At 36.7% G+C, this 23,958-nt stretch overlaps 1 long non-coding RNA gene across 1 annotated transcript; it reads left to right on the top strand.

The window, feature by feature from the left end:
- Nucleotides 1-19,086: 19,086 nt before the first annotated feature.
- On the top strand, nucleotides 19,087-21,144 carry LOC107777331 (uncharacterized). The gene is made up of 2 exons (XR_001646171.2): nucleotides 19,087-19,695; nucleotides 20,658-21,144. It is a non-coding gene; the product is annotated as an uncharacterized LOC107777331 (long non-coding RNA).
- Nucleotides 21,145-23,958: the final 2,814 nt, after the last annotated feature.

Below are 23,958 nucleotides of genomic sequence, written 5' to 3'. Positions count from 1 at the left end.
CGAGCAAATGCATAATTTTCATAAATGACTTTATTTATAGAAATACTAGAGATGCTTATGTTCTTTATTCCCCATGTGTCATATTATTCTATCATCTATTCATGGGTCTCAGAAAATACGTAAATTAATAAAGTTTATTTCATGACTTTAATCAAAGGCATAATGGTTCTATTACGTTCCGAGAGATTTTATTGACGTATTTCATATGCATTTCATTTATTTATACATGTATATTGACCCATGACCAGATGGCGTTATATACGCGTATATATGTTTATTATATGTATAAGGGATATAGAAAAAGGTTACGGCGTTATATACGCACCACCACTTGATCAGCTGGTATACGTTGATGATTTGCTCACAGTGGCCGAGATGATATGATTGGATGCCCTCAGAGGCTTGATGATGTTATGAACGCATATATCCATGAGTGGTATGATATTTTATACGCATATGCATGACATTATAATTTAAATGACTCACAAAGCTATTTAGATATTTGAGTCTTTTACTCCATGTTTCTCTCATGTCTATTGTTTACTGATTTTTATTCCTTACATACTCGGTACATTATTTGTACTGACGTCCCTTTTGCCTGGGGATGCTGCATTTCATGCCCGCAGGTCTCGATAGACAGATCGAGAGTCCTCCAAGTAGACGATCAGCTCGGCGGAAGATGTTGGTGCACTCCATTTGCTCTGGAGTTGCTTGTTTGGTCAGTATGATTTAGATGTGTATTATTTGGTATGGCGGGGCTCTGTCCCGACCTTTATGATAATTATGTATTCTTAGAGGCTTGTAGATAGATGTCATGTACGTAAAAGATTGTATGGCCTTGTCGGCCTATGTTTAGTGTATGAGTGGTTATTTTGGTCTTATAGGCTCAAATGTCATATGTATAAGTTTGTATTCCCCCATGCTTTACTTCAGTTCATTTACCTATGATACGAAAGATACGTTATGTTGGTACTCGGTTGAGTAAGGTACCAGGTGCCCGTCGTGGCCCATCGGTTTGGGTCGTGACAATTTGGCTCCGGACACTCAGCCCATTTCCATTCCGCCATACCGCATGGCCCTGCCATAGTTGAAAGAATTGAAGGAACAGTTGCAAGATTTACTTTATAAGGGCTTCATAAGACCTAGTGTCTCGCCCTGGGGTGCACCTGTGTTTTTTGTGAAGAAGAAAGATGGATCGATAAGGATGTGTATAGATTATCGGCAGTTGAACAAAGTCACCATCAAGAACAAGTACCCATTGCTGAGGATTGATGATTTATTTGATCAGCTTCAGGCTGCCCAGGTGTTTTCGAAGATTGATTTGAGATCTGGCTACCATCAATTGAGGATTAGGGCATCCGATGTCCCTAAGACAGCTTTTCGGACTCGGTATGGGCATTTTGAGTTTCTAGTGATGTCATTTAGGCTGACAAATGCCCCAGTAGCATTCATGGATTTGATGAACCGGGTGTTCAAGCCCTACTTGGATTCCTTTGTGATTGTGTTTATTGATGATATCTTGATCTACTCCCATAGCCGGGAGGAGGATGAGCAGCACCTTCGGATCGTTCTTTAAACTCTGAAAGACAGCCAGTTATATGCTAAGTTCTCAAAATACGAGTTTTGGTTGAGTTCAGTTGCTTTCTTGGGTCACATTGTATCAGCAGAGGGTATTTAGGTGGATCCTAAAACGATTGAGGCAGTCCAGAACTGTCCTAGACCCACATCAGCTATAGAGATCTGTAGTTTCTTTGGTTTGACGGGCTACTACCGTCGATTCGTGGAGGGGTTTTCATCCATAGTAGCCCCGTTGACCAGGTTGACCCAGAAGGGTGCCCCGTTCAGGTGGTCAGACGAGTGTAAGGCGAGCTTCCAGAAGCTCAAGACAGCTTTGACTACGGTACCGGTATTGATATTACCCACAGGTTCAGGATCTTATACAGTATATTGTGACGCATCTCGTATTGGTCTGGGTGCGGTATTGATGCAGGGTGGCAAGGTTATTGCATATGCTTTACGGCAGCTGAAGGTTCACGAGAAGAATTACCTTGTTCATAATCTAGAGCTGGCGGCCATTGTTCACGCGCTGAAGTTTTGGAGGCACTATCTTTACGGCATGCCATGTGAGGTATTCACAGACCATCGGAGCTTGCAGTATTTGTTCAAGCAGAAGGAACTCAATTTGAGGCAGAGGCGGTGGTTGGAGCTATTGAAAGACTATGATATCACCATATTGTATCATCCCGGGAAGGCCAATGTAGTGGCCGATGCTTTGAGTAGAAAGTCAGCTAGTATGGGTAGCTTTGCTTATATTCCAGTTGGTGAGTGACCGCTTGCATTGGATGTTCAGGCCCTTGCCAACCAGTTCGTGAGGTTGGATGTTTCTGAGCCCAGCCGTGTTCTAGCTTGTACAGTTGCTCGATCTTCTTTGTGTGAGAACATCAGAGATCGACAGGATGACGGTCCTCATTTACTTGTCCTTAGAGACACAGTGCAGCACGGTGGTGCCAAGTAGGTTACTGTTGAAGATGACGGAGTTTTGGGGATGCAGGGTTATTTTTGTGTGCCTAATGTAGATTGACTTTATGAGTTGATTCTTGAGGAGGCCCACAGTTCTCGGTATTCTGTTCATCCGGGCGCTGCCAAGATGTATCAGGACTTGCGGCAGCATTATTGTTGGAGGCGAATGAAGAAAGACATAATTGCATATGTAGCTCGGTATCTAAATTGCCGGCAGGTAAAGTGTGAGCATCAGAGACCTGGTGGTTTGCTTCAGAAGATAGAGATTCCTGAGTGAAAGTGGGAGCGTATCACTATGGATTTTGCTGTTGGACTCCCACGGACTCAGAGGAAGTTCAATGCAGTTTGGGTCATTGTGGACAGGCTGACTAAGTCAGCGCACTTCATTCCTGTGTCAGTTACCTATTCTTCGAAGCGGTTCATAGATTTGATGAACCGGGTGTTCAAGCCCTACTTGGATTCCTTTGTGATTATGTTTATTGATGATATCTTGATCTACTCCCACATCCGGGAGGAGCATGAGCAGCACCTTCGGATCGTTCTTTAAACTCTGAAAGACAGCCAGTTATATGCTAAGTTCTCAAAATACGAGTTTTGGTTGAGTTCAGTTGCTTTCTTGGGTCACATTGTATCAGCAAAGGGTATTTAGGTGGATCCTAAAATGATTGAGGTAGTCCAGAAATGTCCTAGACCCACATCAGCTATAGAGATCTGTAGTTTCTTGGGTTTGGCGGGCTACTACCGTCGATTCGTGAAGGGGTTTTCATCCATAGCAGCCCCGTTGACCAGGTTGACCCAGAAGGGTGCCCCGTTCAGGTGGTCAGACGAGTGTGAGGCGAGCTTCCAAAAGCTCAAGACAGCTTTGACTACGGCACCGGTATTGGTATTACCCACAGGTTCAGGATCTTATATAGTATATTGTGATGCATCTTGTATTGGTCTGGGTACGGTATTGATGCAGGGTGGCAAGGTTATTGCATATGCTTTGCGGCAGCTGAAGGTTCACAAGAAGAATTACCTTGTTCATGATCTAGAGCTGGCGGCCATTGTTCACGCGCTGAAGTTTTGGAGGCACTATCTTTACGGCATGCCATGTGAGGTATTCACAAACCATCGGAGCTTGCAGTATTTGTTCAAGCAGAAGGAACTCAATTTAAGGCAGAGGAGGTAGTTGGAGCTATTGAAAGACTATGATATCACCATATTGTGTCATCCCGGGAAGGCCAATGTAGTGGCCGATTCTTTGAGTAGAAAGCCAGCTAGTATGGGTAGCTTTGCTTATATTCCAGTTGGTGAGCAACCGCTGGCATTGGATGTTCAGGCCCTGGCCAACCAGTTCTTGAGGTTGGATGTTTCTGAGCCCAGCCGTGTTCTAGCTTGTACAGTTGCTCAGTCTTCTTTGTGTGAGCGCATCAGAGATCGACAGGATGACGATCCTCATTTACTTGTCCTTAGAGACACAGAGCGGCACGGTAGTGCCAAGTAGGTTACTGTTGGAGATGACGGAGTTTTGAGGATGCAGGGTTATTTTTGTGTGCCTAATATGGATTGACTTTATGAGTTGATTCTTGAGGAGGCCCACAGTTCTCGGTATTCTATTCATCCGGGCGCCACCAAAATGTATCAGGACTTGCGGCAGCATTATTGTTGGAGGCGAATGAAGAAAGACATAATTGCATATGTAGCTCGGTATTTAAATTGCCAGCAGGTAAAGTGTGAGCATCAGAGACCTGGTGGTTTGCTTCAGAAGATAGAGATTCCTGAGTGGAAGTGGGAGCGTATCACTATGGATTTTGTTGTTGGACTCCCACGGACTCAGAGGAAGTTCAATGCAGTTTGGGTCATTGTGGACAGGCTGACTAAGTCAGCGTACTTCATTCCTGTGTCAGTTACCTATTCTTCGGAGCGGTTGGCAGAGATTTACATTCGTGAGATCGTCCGTTTTCACGGTGTGCCCGTGTCTATCATTTCTGATCGAGGTACGCAGTTCACCTCGCACTTCTGGAGGACAGTACATCGTGAGTTGGGTACGCGGGTTGAGTTGAGCACAATATTTCATCCTCAGACGGACGGGCAGTCCGAGCACACTATTCAAATCATGGAAGGTATGCTCCACGCATGTGTTATAGACTTCGGAGGATCGTGGGATCAGTTCTTGCCCCTTGCAGAGTTCTCCTACAACAACAGCTACCAGTCGAGCATTCAGATAGCTCCCTATGAGGCATTATATGGTAGGCAGTGTCGGTCGCCAATTGGGTGGTTCGATCCGGGGGAGGCTCGGTTGTTGAGCACAGACTTAGTACAGGATGCCTTAGATAAGGTCAAGATTATTCAGGATCGACTTCGCACAACTCAGTCTAGGCAGAAGAGTTATGCCGACCGCAGAGTTTGTGATGTTGCATTCATGGTCGGGGAGAGAGTGTTGCTTCGGGTATCACCCATGAAAGGTGTAATGAGGTTCGGAAAGAAGGGCAAGTTGAGCCCTAGGTATATCGGACCTTTTGATATTCTGGAGAGTGTGGGAGAGGTGGCTTATAGGCTTGCGTTGCCACCGGGGTTATCATCAGTTCATCTGATATTCCATGTGTCCATGCTTCGAAAGTATCACGGCAATTCGTCCTATGTGTTAGATTTCAACTCTGTCCAATTGGACAAGGGTTTGACTTACGAGGAGGGGCCGGTGGCTATTCTAGCCCGGTAAGTTCGCCAGTTGAGATCAAAGAGTTACCCTTCGGTTCGAGTGCAGTGGAGAGGTCAGCCTGTTGAGGCAACTACTTGGGAGTCTGAGCCCGATAGGCGGAGTAGATATCCCTACCTTTTCACCAGCTCAGGTACTTTTCTATGTTCGTTCGAGGACGAACGATTGTTTTAAAGGTGGAGAATGTGATGACCCAAAAGGTCATCTTATATTTTTGAACTCGATAATGTGCTCTTAAGCCTTAAAATCTCATTTTTACCCTCCTAAATTTGCGTACCCAGTCCAGGCGTGTTTCCGAAAAACGTTTATGTTGAAAATTGATGAAAATAAGAATTTTTTGCCTTAAAAGTTGATTTTAGTTGACTTCGGTCAATATTTTTGACAAGCGGGCCCGAATACGTGTTTTGACGGTCCCGGTGGATCCGTATCGAATTATGGGACCTGGGCTTATGCTCGAAATCGAATTCAGAGGTCCCTAGCTCGAGTTATGAATTTTTGATGAAAATTAAAAGTCTGAAAACTAATTGTTTTAAGAATTGGTTGATGTTTGGCCTTGTTGATCCCGGGTCCATATTTTGGTTTTAGAGCCCGGTATAGGTCTAATATAATATTTATGATTTATCTGTGAAATTTGGTGAGAAACGGAGTTGGTTTGACGCGATTTGGACATCCGGTAGTGAAGATAGAAATTTTAAAGTGTTTTTGAGAATTTCATTTGATTTGGTGCTAAATTCGTAGTTCTAGGTGTTATTTTGGCGATTTGATCGCGCGAGTAAGGTCTCGCGAACGCGAAGGCTTGGCAGCTCTGCTCTTCGCGAATGCGACAGTGGCATCGCGAACGTGATGCACATTGTCGCCCAGTGCATAAAACAGAATCAAAACGGGACTTAAGCCATTTCTTAAACATTTTCAAGAACCAAATGGTTAGAGGCGATTTTCAAGAGTCATTTTCTTCTCCAAAGTGTTGGTAAGTGATTTTAAACTATTTTCTTTCAATTACCCATTTCATTTCATAAATTTTCAACCTAAAATCTAGAGTTTTCATGATAGAATTAGGGGTTTGGGTAGAAACTAGGAATTTCGAAAATTTGGGGATTTAGACCTCAATTTGAGGTCGGATTCCAAAATTAATTATATAACCGGGCTCGGGGTGAATGGGTAAATGGATTTTGGTCCGAACCTCGAGTTTTGACCAAGCGGGCCCGGGTTGATTTTTGACTTTTTTGGAGAAAAATTTGGAAAATTTAATTTATGCAATATAATTAATTTCTTTAGCAATATTTGATATTATTGAGTCATTTTTGAATAGATACGAGTGGTTTGGAGGTAAATTTTAGAGGAAAAGCTGTGATTGAGAATTAAGTGGCCTTCGGAGCAAGGTAAGTGTTGTGTCTAACTTTGACTTGAGGGAATTAGGAATCTCAGACTATTTGTTATGTGAAATTCATGTGAGTGGCGTATATGTGAGGTGACGAGTACTTATGCGCCGCCAATTTATCTGTTTTCCATGTTTCTCTCATTTTTCTTATATTGTCTCTTTCCTATGCCTAATTACTACGTGTTTATACTAGTGTTGTTAAATTGATCGTTCTTATCATGTTTACAGATTTTCTGGTGATAATCGAGCATTTATTTCAAAGTTGAGATTGATATTGTGGAACCAAATGTTGAAGTAAGGCTTGTACTTGTTATTCTATCTCCTTGTTGTTATTTATGCATTACATTATAGTAAGGGAGAGTGTTAATGCACGAAGGGTGATGCCGTGCTATATTGTGAGTGTTAATGCACGAAGGCTGATGTCGTTCCATATTATGAGTGTTAATGCACGAATGGTGATGCCGTGCCATATTCCCCGTCTATCTTTTCTGTTTTACTGTTTCTTTCATCAAAACAGTTGTATTTCTTTCAAACTATTACTTGTAGTGAATTCTAGAATGCTCGTGAATTGTGACTCCATATTCGGGTAGTAGTAATTGATGCAGTTTCTATATTATTCCGCACTCGCTATATTTCATCTTATCTTATTTGTTGTTATTTACTGAATGGAATAAGGATTAGTTTAATGATTCTCTAACGTTGTCTTGCCTAGCAAGTGAAATGTTAGGTGACATCACGATTCCGACGGTGGGAATTTCGAGTCATGACACACACATTCAAGGATTATGATCGCTTATTTCCGTTTCTAAATTTTCAAGTCCCTTTATTATTAATGATGAATGCAATGTCTCTTAGTTACCTCACTATTCTAACCCTTCATTGCCTTCATTGATTACAATAATAACAGAAAATAAAAAAAGAACCAAACAATGAGAGAAAAAGGCAAAAATTGAGAAAAAAGATAAATAGCAATCCTAGTCTAAGAGAGGTGGCATTATGGTTAAGCTAAGTGGCAAGCTAATAAATGTCAATAGTATATGATAACTTTATTCTATATTTGACTATGTTAGTCAAATACAAATATAATATATATATACTGAATTTGAATTAAAAGATAATTTTGAATTTATAGATAAAGTTTTAAAATTCGAATTTAAATTAAAAATAAAAATTTATCTTTTTTTATCATGTTATCATACTTAATTCGGTTAATGATCATATGCAATCATGTTAGGAACTTTTATTATCTTTTCTTATTATTTAAATACTACTTCGCCTCTGGTAAAAACTACTTCGCCTCTGGCAAAAAAAAAAAACTACTCCATATAACTATAAAACTCTTTTACATTTAAAATCCTATAATTATAGTTCTTTAAAATATTGTAGCTAGATTTGAATAAAGTGAATTTCTTTTAAAATAAATATAATATATAAAATACACGTCTATGTTTATCCAATAACAAAAAAGAGTTTAAAAATTGACTAAAAGTTTATTTATAGATATAATGAAGTAAACATACATGCTAGAGAAAGAAATATCACAAAAATCAGTCAATATTAAAAAAAAAAAAAGAAGCTGTTTTTTTCTTTTCGTTTTGAAGAATATTTGTTTGAAGAGTCAATTTGTATAAATGGACATCAAACAAATAATAAAACTTTGGCTATACAATTGCTATCATTAATTTTAATTTAGCACATTCTAGGAATAGAAGTGTATAAGCTGAAACCCCTTCATTTAGCTGCACTCAAGCCAATATTACAAATGTATAATATTTTTTTCGTTGAAGAATATTAGTTTTGAATCCATTAGATTATGTGAAAGGTTTTTTTTTTCCTCGAACTCAACAAGAGAGATATTGGTTTCTAATTGATAGTTTCTATAGCGATTTTCAAGTGTAACAAAGAGTATATTTAAAAAACAAATATTGGTATGATGTGATTTTGTTTTTAAAATGTAAACAAATTATTTTGAAAAAACTATTTACTTTTTTATACTTCAAGGATAATAAAAAGATAAGATATTTTTGAACATTAGTAGAGAGTTTTTAAAATTATTATAATAGAAGTCATATCATGGATAAACTCAAAAAAATCGAAATCTTATGGAATATTTACATAAATATCCGTCCATATTTATTATTTACTTTTTATAGCTAATATAAATAGATGATATATCGACAACACACGATTATATACATATTATATATGTATTATATATAAATTACACATCCTTCAAATTTTTAATTCAAGTGGTCGGTTGAGCACCTATTTAGGCTGATTAGATAAAGCCAAAAGAAAATTATGAAAGAATTTTAACCAAATACTAAAAATATAAATAAAGTTTTTATGTAGACAATTTCTATTAAAACCCGTCCTTTTATAGTGAAATAAATTAATTTTTTGTAACAAAAGAAAGAATGACATAAAAAATAAGATAAAAGAAAATAAATATTGAAAAAAATGTATGAAAGATCTAAAAACCATAAATAAGAGATGACAAAGAATTTCTTCTTATGTTTCATCTTTGTTGAATATAAATAATTTGGAAGCTAATCTCATCGATTTCAAATATTCTTTTCAACTTAAATACATAGATTATAAGATATAGATATGTTAGAATATTTTTTTTATTTATATTGTGTGTCGCTTTTAAGAAATCACTATTATTAACAAACTGATATGATATTCGGATTTGAATTTAAATGCAATCTGAGTAGTTTGCATTGAGGTTAAGCCAATTACGGTGTCAAAAAATAAACTATTCGGGAATTTTAAGACAATATATGCAATGCTGTATAATAACAATCAACTAATTTAACATTTAATGATTCAAAGAACAAATATTTTTGTATATATAGGGTATTAAAAATTCAAAATTTTAGCTAGAGATATCAATAAACTTAAAATAGAGTCATATTGAAATAAAGTTTTTACGGCTAAAGAATCATTTAAATTTTTAGATAGCCGATTAAAGTGAATTTTAAATTAAGGATAATATCTTCACTTGCATCATTATAAAGATAATCATTATTGAAATATACATAAAGTTTTTGAAATTGGAATTTCAAAATAGAAATATGTTTTGAAAGATAATATCATACCAAATAAGAGTTCAAGTCGTAGTAAAAGAGTCACGTCATGGCCAAATAATCGTTTATATTGTGTCAACCTTTGTGCTTTGCCATAAATATGAGTTATTATTTCGCTTTGTGGCTATTTTTAGGTTCTAATGACACCAATGAGAGTAGTGTAAAAATAAACTTATCACTACGAGATTTGAGAAAGTGCTAGTCTTTTTTCATGTAGTATTTCTTAATTAATATCTAACGATTATCTATAATTATTTAGAAGGCTTAAATTTTAAGGTTATTTACATATAATTCAAATAACTCAGATATTTAACATGGTTAATGTCAAATATCAAAAAGTCATATCGGGAAAAAATTCACTAGCTAAAGAATTTTTTAAATTTTTAGATAGCCAATTAAATGAGTTTTGAATTAAGTATAATATTTTCACTTATATTATTATAAAAATAATTATTATTGAAAAATAAAGTTTTAGAAACTAAATTTTTTTTAATTTTTTTTTTAAAGAGATATCAACACACAAAATAAGAGTTCAAGTAGTAGTAAGAGTCAAGTCGTATCCAAAGTGTCATTCATAGTCTCAACATTTGATTGTTTTGCCATAAATATGAGTTATTATTTTGCTTCCTGACTATTTTTAGGATTCAATGACATCGGCGAGAATGATATCAAAAAAGAAAAACAGAAGATATGGTTAATTATTTTCATGTAGTGTTTATTATTAATATCCAATGATTATCTATATTTACTGAGAAAGTTTAAATTTTAAGATTATTTACATATAATCTAAATAATTTAAATATTTGACATGATTAGTGTCCGTGCATCTGCGCGGGTACTAATACTAGTATATATATAGAGTGCAAGCAATTTTTTGGACATGTCAATTCTCCGAGGGAATGGAAGTAGATTGGTTGAAGCTTGGAGAACTATTTGCAGTACAAAATTTATTCTGACTCTTCACATTGCTATTAACTCAATGAACCAAATAACCGTTGTTGGCTCAGTAGACCAACATAAATTATGGAATTGAACAGTAGCTTCTTTATTTGCTTTAAAATAGGTCTAAATTGCACGAGGCACCCTATTTGGTCGCCCCCATTTCACCTATATCCACTTTTTAAAAAAGTTTTAATTTGTACCCATTTTTTAAATAATTTCAGGCCTCTTTCTCCTCTTCCTTCATTTTCTGAATGCTGAGGTTTGAGATACTATTATGCGTTCTAGCCTGATGATTCATATATATCTGCTTATCCCATTATGTTTAGTTTGGTTTTATTCACAATAATTTAACCTCTTAGATATTTTAGCTTTACAGGCACATTGATTTTTGGTTCTAATTTATCTGCAGTAACTTGTTTTCATGTCGAAAATATTTTTCATTCTTTAATCTTTAAAATGAACAGCATCAATCGCTGCTAATCATGATCTATTTGTCAAGACCTAATTTTCCTCTCCGTATGACGTCATGACGGCACCTAGTCTCTATGATTAGGTGAGCCTAACATTTGCGGAATAATAAAATAAAAAAAAACATAAATTTAACAACTAACTGTAGCAATAACAATATAACTGGATACCATGCCACTTGGCATGTACAATAACCAACTCCTCAATATACTACATAGCATTCCCAAAACCAGGAACATCATAAATTACAAACTACAGAAGGAAAATCTAGTGTCTCTATACATCAGAGTCTAACAAAAGAAAAATACAGAAGATAATGGACATAGGAAAGAGTAGAAAGGGACTCCGAGGTCTGCGGATGCGGCAGATATACCTTGAAGTCTCCAAAGCTGTCCCGGCTCACTGATATTGCGGCTGATAAGGAGCACCTGGATCTGTACACGAAAAATATGTGCAGAGAGTAGCATGAGTACACCACAATCGGTACCCACTAAGTGCCAAGCCTAGCCTCGGTCGGGTAGTGACGAGGTCAGGTCAGGACCCTACTAGTATAAATAATAATAAGGCGAGGCAAGAATGAAATATCGCAGTAAAATAAAGACTGAAATTTAACAAGAAAGAATTCATAGAAGGTAACAATGCAGTACACAGAAATACAACAGTGGATCTCCCGAGATACCGTCTCGTAGTCCCAAACGTAAATGTACAGTACAGGGGGATCTCCCGGAATACCGTTCCGTAGTCCCAAAGTAAATATGCAGTACAGGGGGATCTCCCGGAATACCGTTCCGTAGTCCCAAAGTAAATATGCAGTACAAGAAAATCTCCCGGAATACCGTTCCGTAGTTCCAAAGTAAATATACAGTACAAGGGGGATCTCTCGGAATACCATTCTGTAGTCCCAAAGTAAATATGCAGCTCAACTAACGGAAATAACAATTACAGCAAGAAAACCTAAAATTGAGACTAAGTTCAAGTCAAGGAAAAACAGGAAATTTCACTAAACGTGCTGCACAGAGTTCAGATAGGCAGTTAAGACGCATATGCATGCTATCCTAAACTAAACAGGATAGTTACATATAAGTGTAGCTCAAATAAGGAGAAATATGTTATTACTTAGTGAAGAACAGAGTTTTACAACAAATAGTCTGTGTACGTACTCGCAACCTCACGTACACGGCGCTCACATATCAAAACAGTACCAAATCCTAAGGGAAATTTCTCCCACACAAGGTTAGGCAAGCCACTCACCTCGAACCAAGCTCAATCAATCGGTCATAATGTCTTTTCCACGAATATCCGACTCCGAATGGCCCAAATCTAGCCAAAAGCAATTACATATCATAAATACAACCATAATAGACTCATCTAATTAATGAAATTAATACTTTAACAAAAATTCTGAAATTCGCCCTAAAAAGTCGACCCGGGCCCACGTCTCGGAATCGGGTAAAAGTCACAAAATATGAATACTTATTTACTCACGAGTCCAACTATATAAAATTTACTCAATTCTGACTACAAATCCCATTTCAAAACTCGAAATCTTTGTTGAAGAAGTTCTTCCAAATTTTTCCAATTTCAACACAAAAAATCTGAAATTAAAGAGGAAATTAATGATAGATTAGTGAAATATAACCAAAATGGAGTGTAGAATCATTACCCAATCGATATCTCTAAAACTCCCTCAAAATCTCGTCCAAATCCGAGCTCCCAACCCAAGTTTTGATAAAATAGCAAAACCCATTTTTTTGGAAATGATATAAGTCTACCCAGTGATTCTTTAATTGCGATCGCGGAAATAGCCTCACGATCGCGAAGAACTACTTTGCTGCCCCAGAAATTAACTCAACGCGAACACATAAAACACCACGTGAACGTGATGCTCTAGCTCTCAGACTCACGCGATCGTGAACATCCTCATGCGTTCGCGATGAGCAAAGCGCGTGGCCCAGCTTTGGTCCACTTAACCCTACGCGAACGCGACCTTGTCTCTGTGTTCGCGAAGCACCACCTCACTTCACTACGCGTTCACATGCCCCTGTCCGCGAATGCGAAGAACAATTCCATCATCTCACCAAGCTATCTTACGCGATCGCGGATTACCCCACGCAATCGCGTATAAGGAAACCAGAACTCAGACACCAGAAAACTTCAGCAACCTCCTAAGTCCAAAAATTGATCCGTTGGGCATCCGAAACACACCCGAGTCCCAAAGTCTGCGGTACCCCTTATAAGTCGCACTATCAGTGAGCCGGGACAGCTTTAGAGATTTCAAGGTATATCTTCCGCGTCCGCAGACCTCGAAGTCCCCTTCTACTCTTCCCCATATCCATTATCTTCTGTATTTTCTTTTGATAGACTCTGATGTATAGAGACACTAGATTTTCCTTCTGTATTTTATGATTCACGATGTTCCGGGTTTTGGGAATGCTGTGTAGTATATTGAGGAGTTAGTTATTATACGTGCTAAGTGGCATGGTATCCAGTTATGTTGTCATTGCTACAGTTAGTTGTTAAATTTATATTTTTTTTATTTCATTATTCTGCAAATGTAAGCCTAACAACTCAGAAAATGAAAGACAACAACTCAGAAATTCGGTTAGGGAACTCTTCCCCCATTTTCCCAACTTTTCAATCCAAATACGACATTAAATGGAGGAAACAACTATAGATTAATGAAATACAACCAAAAACGAGTTAGGAATCGTTACCCCAAAGCTCTCTCTGAAAATTCCTCGAAAAATCGCCAATTCCCGAGCTCCCAAGTCCAAAAATGAAAAAATGAATCAAACCCTCGATTTTTCTTCTTTTTTGCCCAGAAATCTAGCTTCTGCGAGCCTTCAACCACACCTGCGGCAATTCCATCGCAGGTGTGAAATCACTTAAGGGGGACTGAGTCTGCATCTGCGCACTTTGAGCCGCAGGTGCTGCGCCGCAGAAGCGGTTTTGACCCTGTCCAGCTGGGACCGCAGGTGCGGCCATAGATCCGCAGAAGCGGAAGTGAGCATCGCGTTCGCATGGTGTTTTACGCGTTCGCGATGAGAAAAATGCGTGGCCCAACTTTGGTCCACTTAACCCTACGCGAACGCGACCTTGTCTTTGCGTTCGCGAAGCACCACCTCACTTCACTACGCGTTCGCATGCCTCTGTCCGCGAACGCGAAGAACAATTCCATCCTCTCGTCAAGCTAGCTTACACGATCGCGGATCACCCCACGCGATCGAGTATAAGGAAACCAGAACTCAAACACCAGAAAACTTCAGCAACCTCCTAAGTCCAAAAATCGATCCGTTGGGCATCCGAAACACACCTGAGGCTCCCTGGACCTCAACTAAATATACCAACCAGTCCTAAATCACCATACTAACTTAGTCGAGCCCTCAAATCATATCAAACAACGCTAAAATCACGAATCACCCTTCAATTCATACTTAATGAACTTGAAACTTTAAATTTTCACAACCGATGCCGAAACCTATCAAATCCCGTCTGATTGATCCCAAATTTTGTACATAAGTCGTATTCAATATTACGGACCTACTACAACTTCCAGAATCAGAATTCGACCCCGATATCAAAAAGTTCACTACCGGTCAAAATCTCCAAAAATTTAACTTTTGCCAATTCAAGCCTAAATCAGCTACAGACCTCAAATTCACAGTCCGGACACGCCCCCAAGTCCATAATCACCCAACGGAGCTAACGAAACTGACAGAATTCCATTCTGAAGTCGTCTTCATACAGTTCTGACTACGGTCAAAATCCTAAGATTTAAGCTTCCGTTTTAGGGACTAAGTGTCCCAAAACACTCTGAAACCAAAAACAAAACCTCCGGACAAGTCACATAAGCAGAAAAAGATACGAAAAAATAGTAAATAGGGAATCAGGGCTATTACTCTCAAAACGACCGGCCAGATCAATACACTATTAAATTCATTGTTGTTTAGTACTATTTCATTTATGTACAATATGTTCTTTTGATGAATTCTTTTTTTGAAAGATTATCTTCCTCATTTCCGTATGCAGACTTAGAACTTCAACTCTAAGAATGCTAAAGTTCAGCAAATATAAACAAAAATTTCAGCTCCTAGAATGCTGAAGTTCAGCAAATACAAAACAAATTTCAGCCCTAGAATGCTGAAGTTCAGCAATTACAAAACAAACTTCAGCTCCTAGAATGCTGAAGTTCAGCAATTACAAAACAAACTTCAGCTCCTAGAATGCTCAAGTTCAGCAATTACAAAACAAAAACTTCAGCCAAAACATGATGTAGTTTTATTGAGCTGAAGTTTGCCATTGCACTATGAAATAAAGTTTGCGTGATTGCCTTTGCAAGTCAGGCCAAATTTCAGGCAAAAATATCTGAAGTTTTGCTACACTTCAGTCAAAACATTATGAAGTTCAAACTTCAGACATAAATTTTTGCTACTTCAGGCATGTATGTCTGAAGTTACCCGAAAAGTGGATACGCTTGCAATATTTTTTGCAAAGCGGGTATAAATTAAAAGTTAACCCAAAAATTGGGTATAGATGCAAATGCCCCATAAAATAGCAATATTATCATGATTGCTCTAAGCTTAGATACATTATTTCAAGAAAACTAAAAGCCTTGGTAAAGCTAACCTTTTTTATGTCCCACATTAATATATTTCTAGTTTAACTTTTAATATTTTGTTGTTTTTATTAGAATGTATTTTCACATCTTTGTACAAAAAAGTTACTTGAATAATGTTTGATTGAAGGGTAAAACTATCACTCAGTTTTTGATGGATATATATTTGTAAATTAACTTTTGAGTTAGGACTTTCCCACTTTTGTAAATTAGTATATATATATATATATATATATTTACTAGTTCCTCTACATATGCGTTGCATGTGTAATTCATATAAGTTTTTTTTACAGGATATGTATACTAAAAATAGTTAAAGGTATACCTCAAAATGTTATAAATTACAAAAGTTAAAGATAACAAAAGTTAGCATTTTCTCTAACTTTAAACCTTCTACAAATAAAATCAAAGGCGTACTATCCGACCAACTCTATATCTATTCTTCCGGCCATCACACTATCTATCATGGTCAATGACATGAATAGAGTTCAAGGAAACGAAATAAATATGCACTGTATATATGTCATTGCAAAGTGAAGGATCTGAACTTAGCACATCATCGTTAAATATGTAAAAACTATGGGTGGTGCGAGGGTAATGCTAGTACTTTAGGCTCCTAAAATTTTGAGGCTCCAAAAAGTATTAATGGTCAAATAAATAATAATACTTTCACTTAGACAATATCGGAGTTTGTAAAAAAAAGTATAAAATATGTGCAAAAAAGAAGGAAAAAAACAAAGAATATCTGCTTTTTAATATTAGAAGTATCTTAGAACTTTAAATTAAACTACAATCTTCATATTAGCAAATAGATTTTCTTACAACAAAATCTAAGGTAATATATTACAAACACATGGCAAATATTTTATCAACATGAATTAACCCTTGATAATATAAATCTATATTATATTAAAAGCACGAAGGCGATTAACGAAATGTCGTTCGCCTTTTTTACCCTTTTAAAGTAGAGTTTATATTGTACAAAATAGTCATTTGATTATTTCTTTAAATATTTAAGAATAGTCATTTAATTAACTCCCTACTATTTAGGAATAGCCATTAATTATTTTTCTAAAATTTTAAAATTCGATTTTAATTTCCCTTTAGTTCTAGAATTTCAAACTAGGAAAGTCTCGTAGGAGTTTTTTTGGGTCATATGGTAGAACTACTAATCGTCACCTTCTACTCCAATATAGTTAGGAGTATTAAATTTATCTTTTTATGTTTACGAAGAGTATTAAATTTTATACCATGAACAATTTACACTAGAAAAGTTTCTATTTAAACTTTCCTTCTTTGACATATAAATTAATTACTAATATATTTGATTTTAGAATTAATATATTGGATTTTTTGTTATTTGAACTATGTAACATGATTATTATTCTTTTTATGTTACTAAACTTCCTAAATCTTTTAAGTCTTATTAGGTAAAAAAATACATAGGGCATCTTTGAAAAACTCATGAGGCATCCTGCTACAATAATATGAATTTACGTGGATTTCATATTTAAAAACTCTTTAGTAAAAATGTCGTCCGTTCTATCCTTTAAAAATAGATTTCATATTAGACAAAATTATCATTTGATTTACTTTTCTAATATTTAGAACATGAAATAAATTAGAATTTTTACTCATTAAATATTTTTCTTGTTTGAACTAAGTAGAAATCCTTATATTTAGAACTTTAAACAAAAAAAATTATACCTTCTATAAATATTAAACTTAAATTATGACTAAATATACCAAAATTTTTTGCCGTGAGTTGTCTCTAATTGCACAATTTTTAATCTCAAAATAAATCGTTTCATTGTGCTAATTTTTAGGTGAACAATAATATTAAATTAAAAAGGTATTAAATATATTAGAGAAACAGGGAACATTTTACTTTGTTCTTTATCCCGATTCAACAACTCCCTTTTAAATTCTATGAGTAGTCATGTGAGATTGCACTGGCTATTCGTTTTATTCTTTGATCATTATTTTGCTTAAATATAAATATTAATATAGATTTAAAAATATAATTAAAACAAATAGTTACAACATTATTTTGCTTAAATGTAAATATTAATATGGATTTAAAAATATAATTAAAACAATTAGTTACAAAATTATTTAATAATAAAGAGAGAGAGTAATTGGAATAATTCAATAACACAAACGCTTCGGCAAACATAAAGTGCAAAATTTTAATATTTTACCGCTTGAAAACAAAATTTGTTGCGGATAAAAGTATAATTATTATTAAATATCTAAATTTTGATTTGAGCTAATATTAAGAATTTGCATCCTCAAAATATAAGTATTTTTTAATGCTGAGAATAAATGATTAAGTGTTTGGATTAACTAATTAAAAAAATATTTGAATGAATTAATTAGCAAAATAATCCAATTTCATTCTTTTTCCAAATTCGTCTTATAAGTAAAATAATTTTTCAAGTTGACATAAATATTAAAATACATAAATTTGTTTTCATAAAATACTATCAGCGATGAAAGAAACCAAAAGATAGAGCAAAATCCGCTATAATATAATACTAAAAACTAAATTAGCTAAAATGTAAACTTAAATAAATAAGAATGAAATAATATAAAATCAAATGTATCATAAAGAGATGTCAGGCGAGATACAACTTAACATACTTTTATAATAATATAGATAAATATATGTATAATTACAAATATTGTACATATAATTTAACTAATTGATCATCTTGCATATTCAGAAGATATTGAATTCAGTTATTGCGTAAATTTAATAATATTATTTTCATCATTTAAACAAATATTACATGTTATATATATATATATATATATATATATATATATATATATATATATATATATATATATATATATATATATATATATATATATATATATATATATATATATATATAACACTATACACACGTGCAACGCACGTACACTTAAAGCTAGTAATAATATTACTTGTGAGCACGTAATTTTTGCCCTATGTTAATACTCCTAAAATAGTCCAAAATAATTTTAATTATTTTTATGGAATTTTGGGAGTCTCTTCTCTATTTTATTTTGGGTTTTTTTGGCATTTAGTTGCAACTCTCTTAATTAGAAATATATTTAAATGATGAAAAAGACAAAAAATATTTTATCTTTCATCTTTTACATTTTTAGACTTTACTTGCATTTTTAGCATCTAATTGCATAAAATTGCACCCCTAAAACACAAAATCACAAAAATGCTTTAATTATTTTTACCTTTATGTTTTTAGGTTTAATTGATTAGTTAAATGGTTAATTTTTGGCCAAGTAATTTAAAAGGGCTGATTGTGTAAAATAGGAGCAATTAGAGTAATATATATGTAAAAGTGGCCATTTGAACAAATACAAAAGCAAAGGAGAAGAGGTCCGCCCATGCTATGGCTGAACTTTAGACGGCCCGGTTACTTTAATCCACGCCCGCCCCAGTCCACTGCTTTACCCGGTCCAGTTTCCCTTTGAGGCTTAGAGTATTGAAACGACGTTGTATGTAGTTAAAACTACGTCGTTCCCCCCCGGTTAAACGACCCCCATCCCCTTCTCTCTCTATCCGCCACCCAACTCCGCCGTCCGGGAATCGCCTTCCGGTGGCAGAACACCTCCAAACAGACTCAAAATATCACCCCACACACGCTCATTTCTCACCTCACTCTGATTTGGAGAACCCACTCACTCTCACGCTCAGAGGGAGGCTGAAATTAACTCTCTCACACTCATTCAAAAGGAAACGTTTCAGATCGAGATCAGAAGAGGAGAGCCTCAGATGCACGAAATTTGTTTGAAAAAAAAAGAGACTTCGAAGAGTTTTTTTTTTGAGTTCAGTTGATTTAGTTATACAATAGCTGGGTTTTCAAAGTTGAATCAAGCTTTCGAAGGGCTATTTTATTGCTGATTACTTGATGGGATTGCAGCTGTACTTCTTCCTCTTTCATCATTGTATTTCTCTCTGTTTTTGTTCCCTAAGGTACGGTTCGATTCTCTTAGAGTTATCCAGATTTGAATCAATGAAATAAATGACATGATTATAATTGTTCGTTGTTTTATGCGAAGTTGAAAATGCTGTCGTGATGTTCTGAATTATGTCCTATAAGCATGTGGAATTTGTCCCTCAAATCTCAATTCATGAAACATGAAGTAGCTTTCGATTATGTGTTTGATTGAAATAAGTGTATTGGATTTGAAGTTGATTTGCAGCTTTTGAAATTCAAACGAGTGCTCTTCAGGAAAATAGCTTCAAACAGATGTATTTGGGTTGTAGATTAGCTAAACTAATGCTCTAACCCTCCTTAGAGGAAGGACTCGTTAATGTTTCCTTCAAATCAGTGATTTAATGGTTCATATCCTGTTACATGAATTTATTTTCCATTTGAAGAACCTGTGTAACGACCCGATCGGTCGTTTTGCTTTCTAGATTCTCGTTCCCCTAAATAAGACCCCGTATATGCTTTTACTGTTTCATGACTTGTGGGAATGGTTAGTTCGGGTTTGGAAGGGTTCGGGTTGAAATCAGAACACTTAGTTCCTTAATATTGGCTTTAAAGGGTAATTTTGACTTGGGTCAGCATTTCTAGTAAATGACCTCGGAATCGGGATTCGACGGTCCCAATAGGTTAGTGTGATGATTTTGGACTTGAGCGTATATTCGAATCGGTTTTTGGATGACCTGGGTTTTAAAGTTCTTTAAATTTGGTTTGAAGTAGGTTTTGGTGTCATCGACGTATGTTTGGGATTCCGAGCCCGAGAATAGTTCCATATAATGATTCAACATTTGCACGCAAAATTTGGTGTCATTCCGAGTAGTTTAAGTATGATTCGGCGCCTTCGTAGCGAATTAGAAGAACTTGAAGTTCATAAGTTGATTCGATTTGGTTTGGAGTATGATTCTTAGTTTTGGTGTTGTTTTTCGTATTTCGTGAGATCGAGCAGGTCCGTTTTATGATTTCGAACTCGTTGGTATGTTTGGACGAGGCCTCGGGAGCCCCGGATGCCATTCAGACGATGCGCAGAACTCGTTTGGACTTGGAGAGATGGCTGAAACAGCAGAGCTTCTGGTGCAATTGCAATTGCGAGGAGCGAGCTCGCAGGTGCGAGCGTGTGGCCGCAAAAGCGGTTTTGGGCGAGTTGGCTGTGGCTCGCAGAAGCGGCCTCGCTTCTGCGAGGGAAGGGCCGCAAGTGCGAAGAGGGCCGGCCAGGCCTGGTCCGCGATATATTCTGATTGTATGGCAGCAATAAAGCGGTATCAAATACAAGGAAGATGGATATCTATATTCTGGAAACATCTCTTCAGATTGAATATATCTTCCTTGTCATTTTAATCTCACTAATTGATGTGATTATATTTTTCAAATAATCGAGTCTGTGTATCTTAATCTTCACCTTACACTTTAAGCTGAAAAAGTACTAACTTTATTAAGCTGCCATGTGCTGATGTTTGAACTTTGAAAGAACCACTTTATCTTTCCTTTGTAGGTAGACAAGGAAACCGAAAGAGTCCTACTCTTGTACTGTAGCCAGCTATTGTCTATCCAGAAAGATTAATTCTCCATAATGTTCTACTGGAACAAGAGGGTGGTAATTGAATAAGTTCTCGTAGTTGTGACCATCATGTAGCTATGAACTTTTGCAACAAACTTTACATTTGTGAGAGACAGTTTAAGAACAAGAATTGAAGCAGTTAATTTAGCGTCTCTCCAGTTACAGAAGTAAAGATTTGCTATCACTGCTACTTAACATTGACCTTGACAGAAAAATAGTATAGTAGAAAGTTTTCAAGTAACTGTATGGGGATGCTATTCTTGGTCCCCTAGTGAAAGCTATTAGATGATCTATACAAAAGTGATGTTTTATACTTCAATGCTAAGAGGGGGTGATTTGTGTGGTGTCCAATTTTCGCGTGCACTGTTTATAGAAGGACCTGATTCTTCTATGTGTTCCTTATACTACTGTTGCGGAAATAGTAAATGCGAAAAGTAAAGAACACAAGTATTTTTACATGGAAAACACCGGACTCAAAAGGTGAAAAACCAAGACCTACTACTCAGTAGGATTTTTTCCAACACTTCATTAAATCACTGAGCTAAAATAACATTTATAAAACTCTTTGTAAACATAAGGATTACTTCTAATCCCATTGTAGCAACCAGCCTCTAATTGTTGCGACAACTTCAAGTTAACTTTAACTTGAATACTCAGAGTACCTAATACAATTGCCTCTAGATAAAGCTGAAAGGTACAATTTGAAAACACCTACTACAATGAAACTAGAATAAAAGACAGACACTTGGAACTAGTTCTTCTATCTGGTTCATGTAACTTCATGTTTGCACACTTGAATCACACAAGAATTGTTTGCAAAATGCCTTGCTATTTTTCTCTCAACTCAAGTTTAACTTTAGCGTTTGTACGTACCTGTAGAATGAGAACATCCTGCAATTTATAGAGTTAGTAGAATAAGAAAAAACTAGAGTTCTAATGCTATACTCTTCCATGGTGGAAGAGTTCTAGTTATCTTCAACTTCTAACTCCTCTATTATCTTGAATAAAGTTCTATTCGAGTAAGGAGTCCTCCTTATCATTTATGCAAACTTTTCGATCAGAAGATATAAGATATAACAACTTAAACTTATCTCCTTCACGTGCATCCCTTATGCTTGAATCTATCCGTGTCTGTGTACACTGTGTATGCATCTGGTTCATGTTTGAGTTCCTTTGTCATTACTAAACTGCTCGAGGAACTCACGAAACGAGTCGAAGCCAACGACAAGAGGGTGGTACCATCGAGTGATAAAAGGGCTTGATTCAAAAAAATTCATACAAAAGCCTTTTCCATCGAGTGCGGCACCGAAGCCAATCCCCAAAAAGTTCCGTATGCCCGAAATTCTCAAATACAACGGTACGACCGATCCTAACGAACATGTCACCTCTTACATGTATGCCATAAAAGGCAACGATTTGGAAGATGACGAGATTGAATCCGTTCTATTGAAAAAGTTCGGGGAGACCCTCTCGAAAGGAGCTATGATTTGGTACCACAATCTACCACCAAATTCCATAGATTCTTTTGCCATGTTGGCAGATTCGTTCGTAAAAGCACATGCTGGTGCCATAAAGGTCGCAACGAGAAAATCAGACCTCTTCAAAGTAAAGCAAAGGCAAGGAGAAATGCTGAGGGAATTCGTATCCCGATTTCAAATGGAACGCATGGAATTACCCCCGGTCATCGACGACTGGGCCGTACAAGCTTTCACCCAAGGATTGAACGAGCTAAGTTCGACAGCATCACATCGGCTGAAGCAAAATTTGATTGAGTACCCGGCGGTAACTTGGGCAGATGTACATAACCGATATCAATCGAAAATTAGGGTCGAGGACGATCAGTCGGGGACCCCGTACGGACCTGTTCATCAGAACAGGACAGTTATTAATCAAAAGCAGATCGACAGAGAACAAAGGTCAAATAGAGACCGATATCGACCATACATCACCGATCGGGTAAACAATGGTTCAACACGCAACGCAGTTCAGAACAGTCAAAGAATTGATCAGGGACAAAATTCTCGGGGGCTTATGAGTAAGAGCGGCTTCGACAAACATGCCGAACCTATAGAAGCACCTCGATTATCAGAGTATAACTTCAGCGTTGGCGCATCCGCTCTCGTATCGGCCATCGGACGCATCGAAGACACTAAATGGCCCCGACCAATGCAAACCAATCCTGTCCGGAGAAATCCCAATCAAACGTGTGAATACCATGGAACCCATGGCCACAGAACGGAAGATTGCAAGCAACTAAGAGAGGAAATAGGTCGCCTATTTAACAAAGGGCACCTTCGGGAGTTTCTGATTGATAGAGCAAAGAGCCATTTTAGAAGTAGGGATGTCAGCAAGTAGAACGAGCAAGAAGAACCACAACACATTATCCACATAATCATCGGCGGCACCGATACCCCCCGGGGACCGATGCTTAAGCGCACTAAAACATCGATGGTGAGGGAAAAGCGATCTCGGACTCAAGAGTACGCACCCATGGGGACTTTGTCCTTTGGTGATAAAGATGCAGAAGGGGTCATCCAACCTCACAATGACGCCCTGGTAATATCCGTACTCGTAAATAAAACTAAGATTAAGCGTCTGTTGATCGATCCAGGTAGCTCGGCCAATATCATCCGATTAAAGGTAGTAGAGCAGCTCGGCCTGCAGGATCGAATCGTGCTTGCAACTCTGGTCC

This window comes from Nicotiana tabacum, chromosome 12 (genome assembly GCF_000715075.1).
Source record: "Nicotiana tabacum cultivar K326 chromosome 12, ASM71507v2, whole genome shotgun sequence".
Lineage (NCBI taxonomy): Eukaryota > Viridiplantae > Streptophyta > Magnoliopsida > Solanales > Solanaceae > Nicotiana > Nicotiana tabacum.
This window is presented reverse-complemented; position numbering and strand designations above follow the sequence as displayed.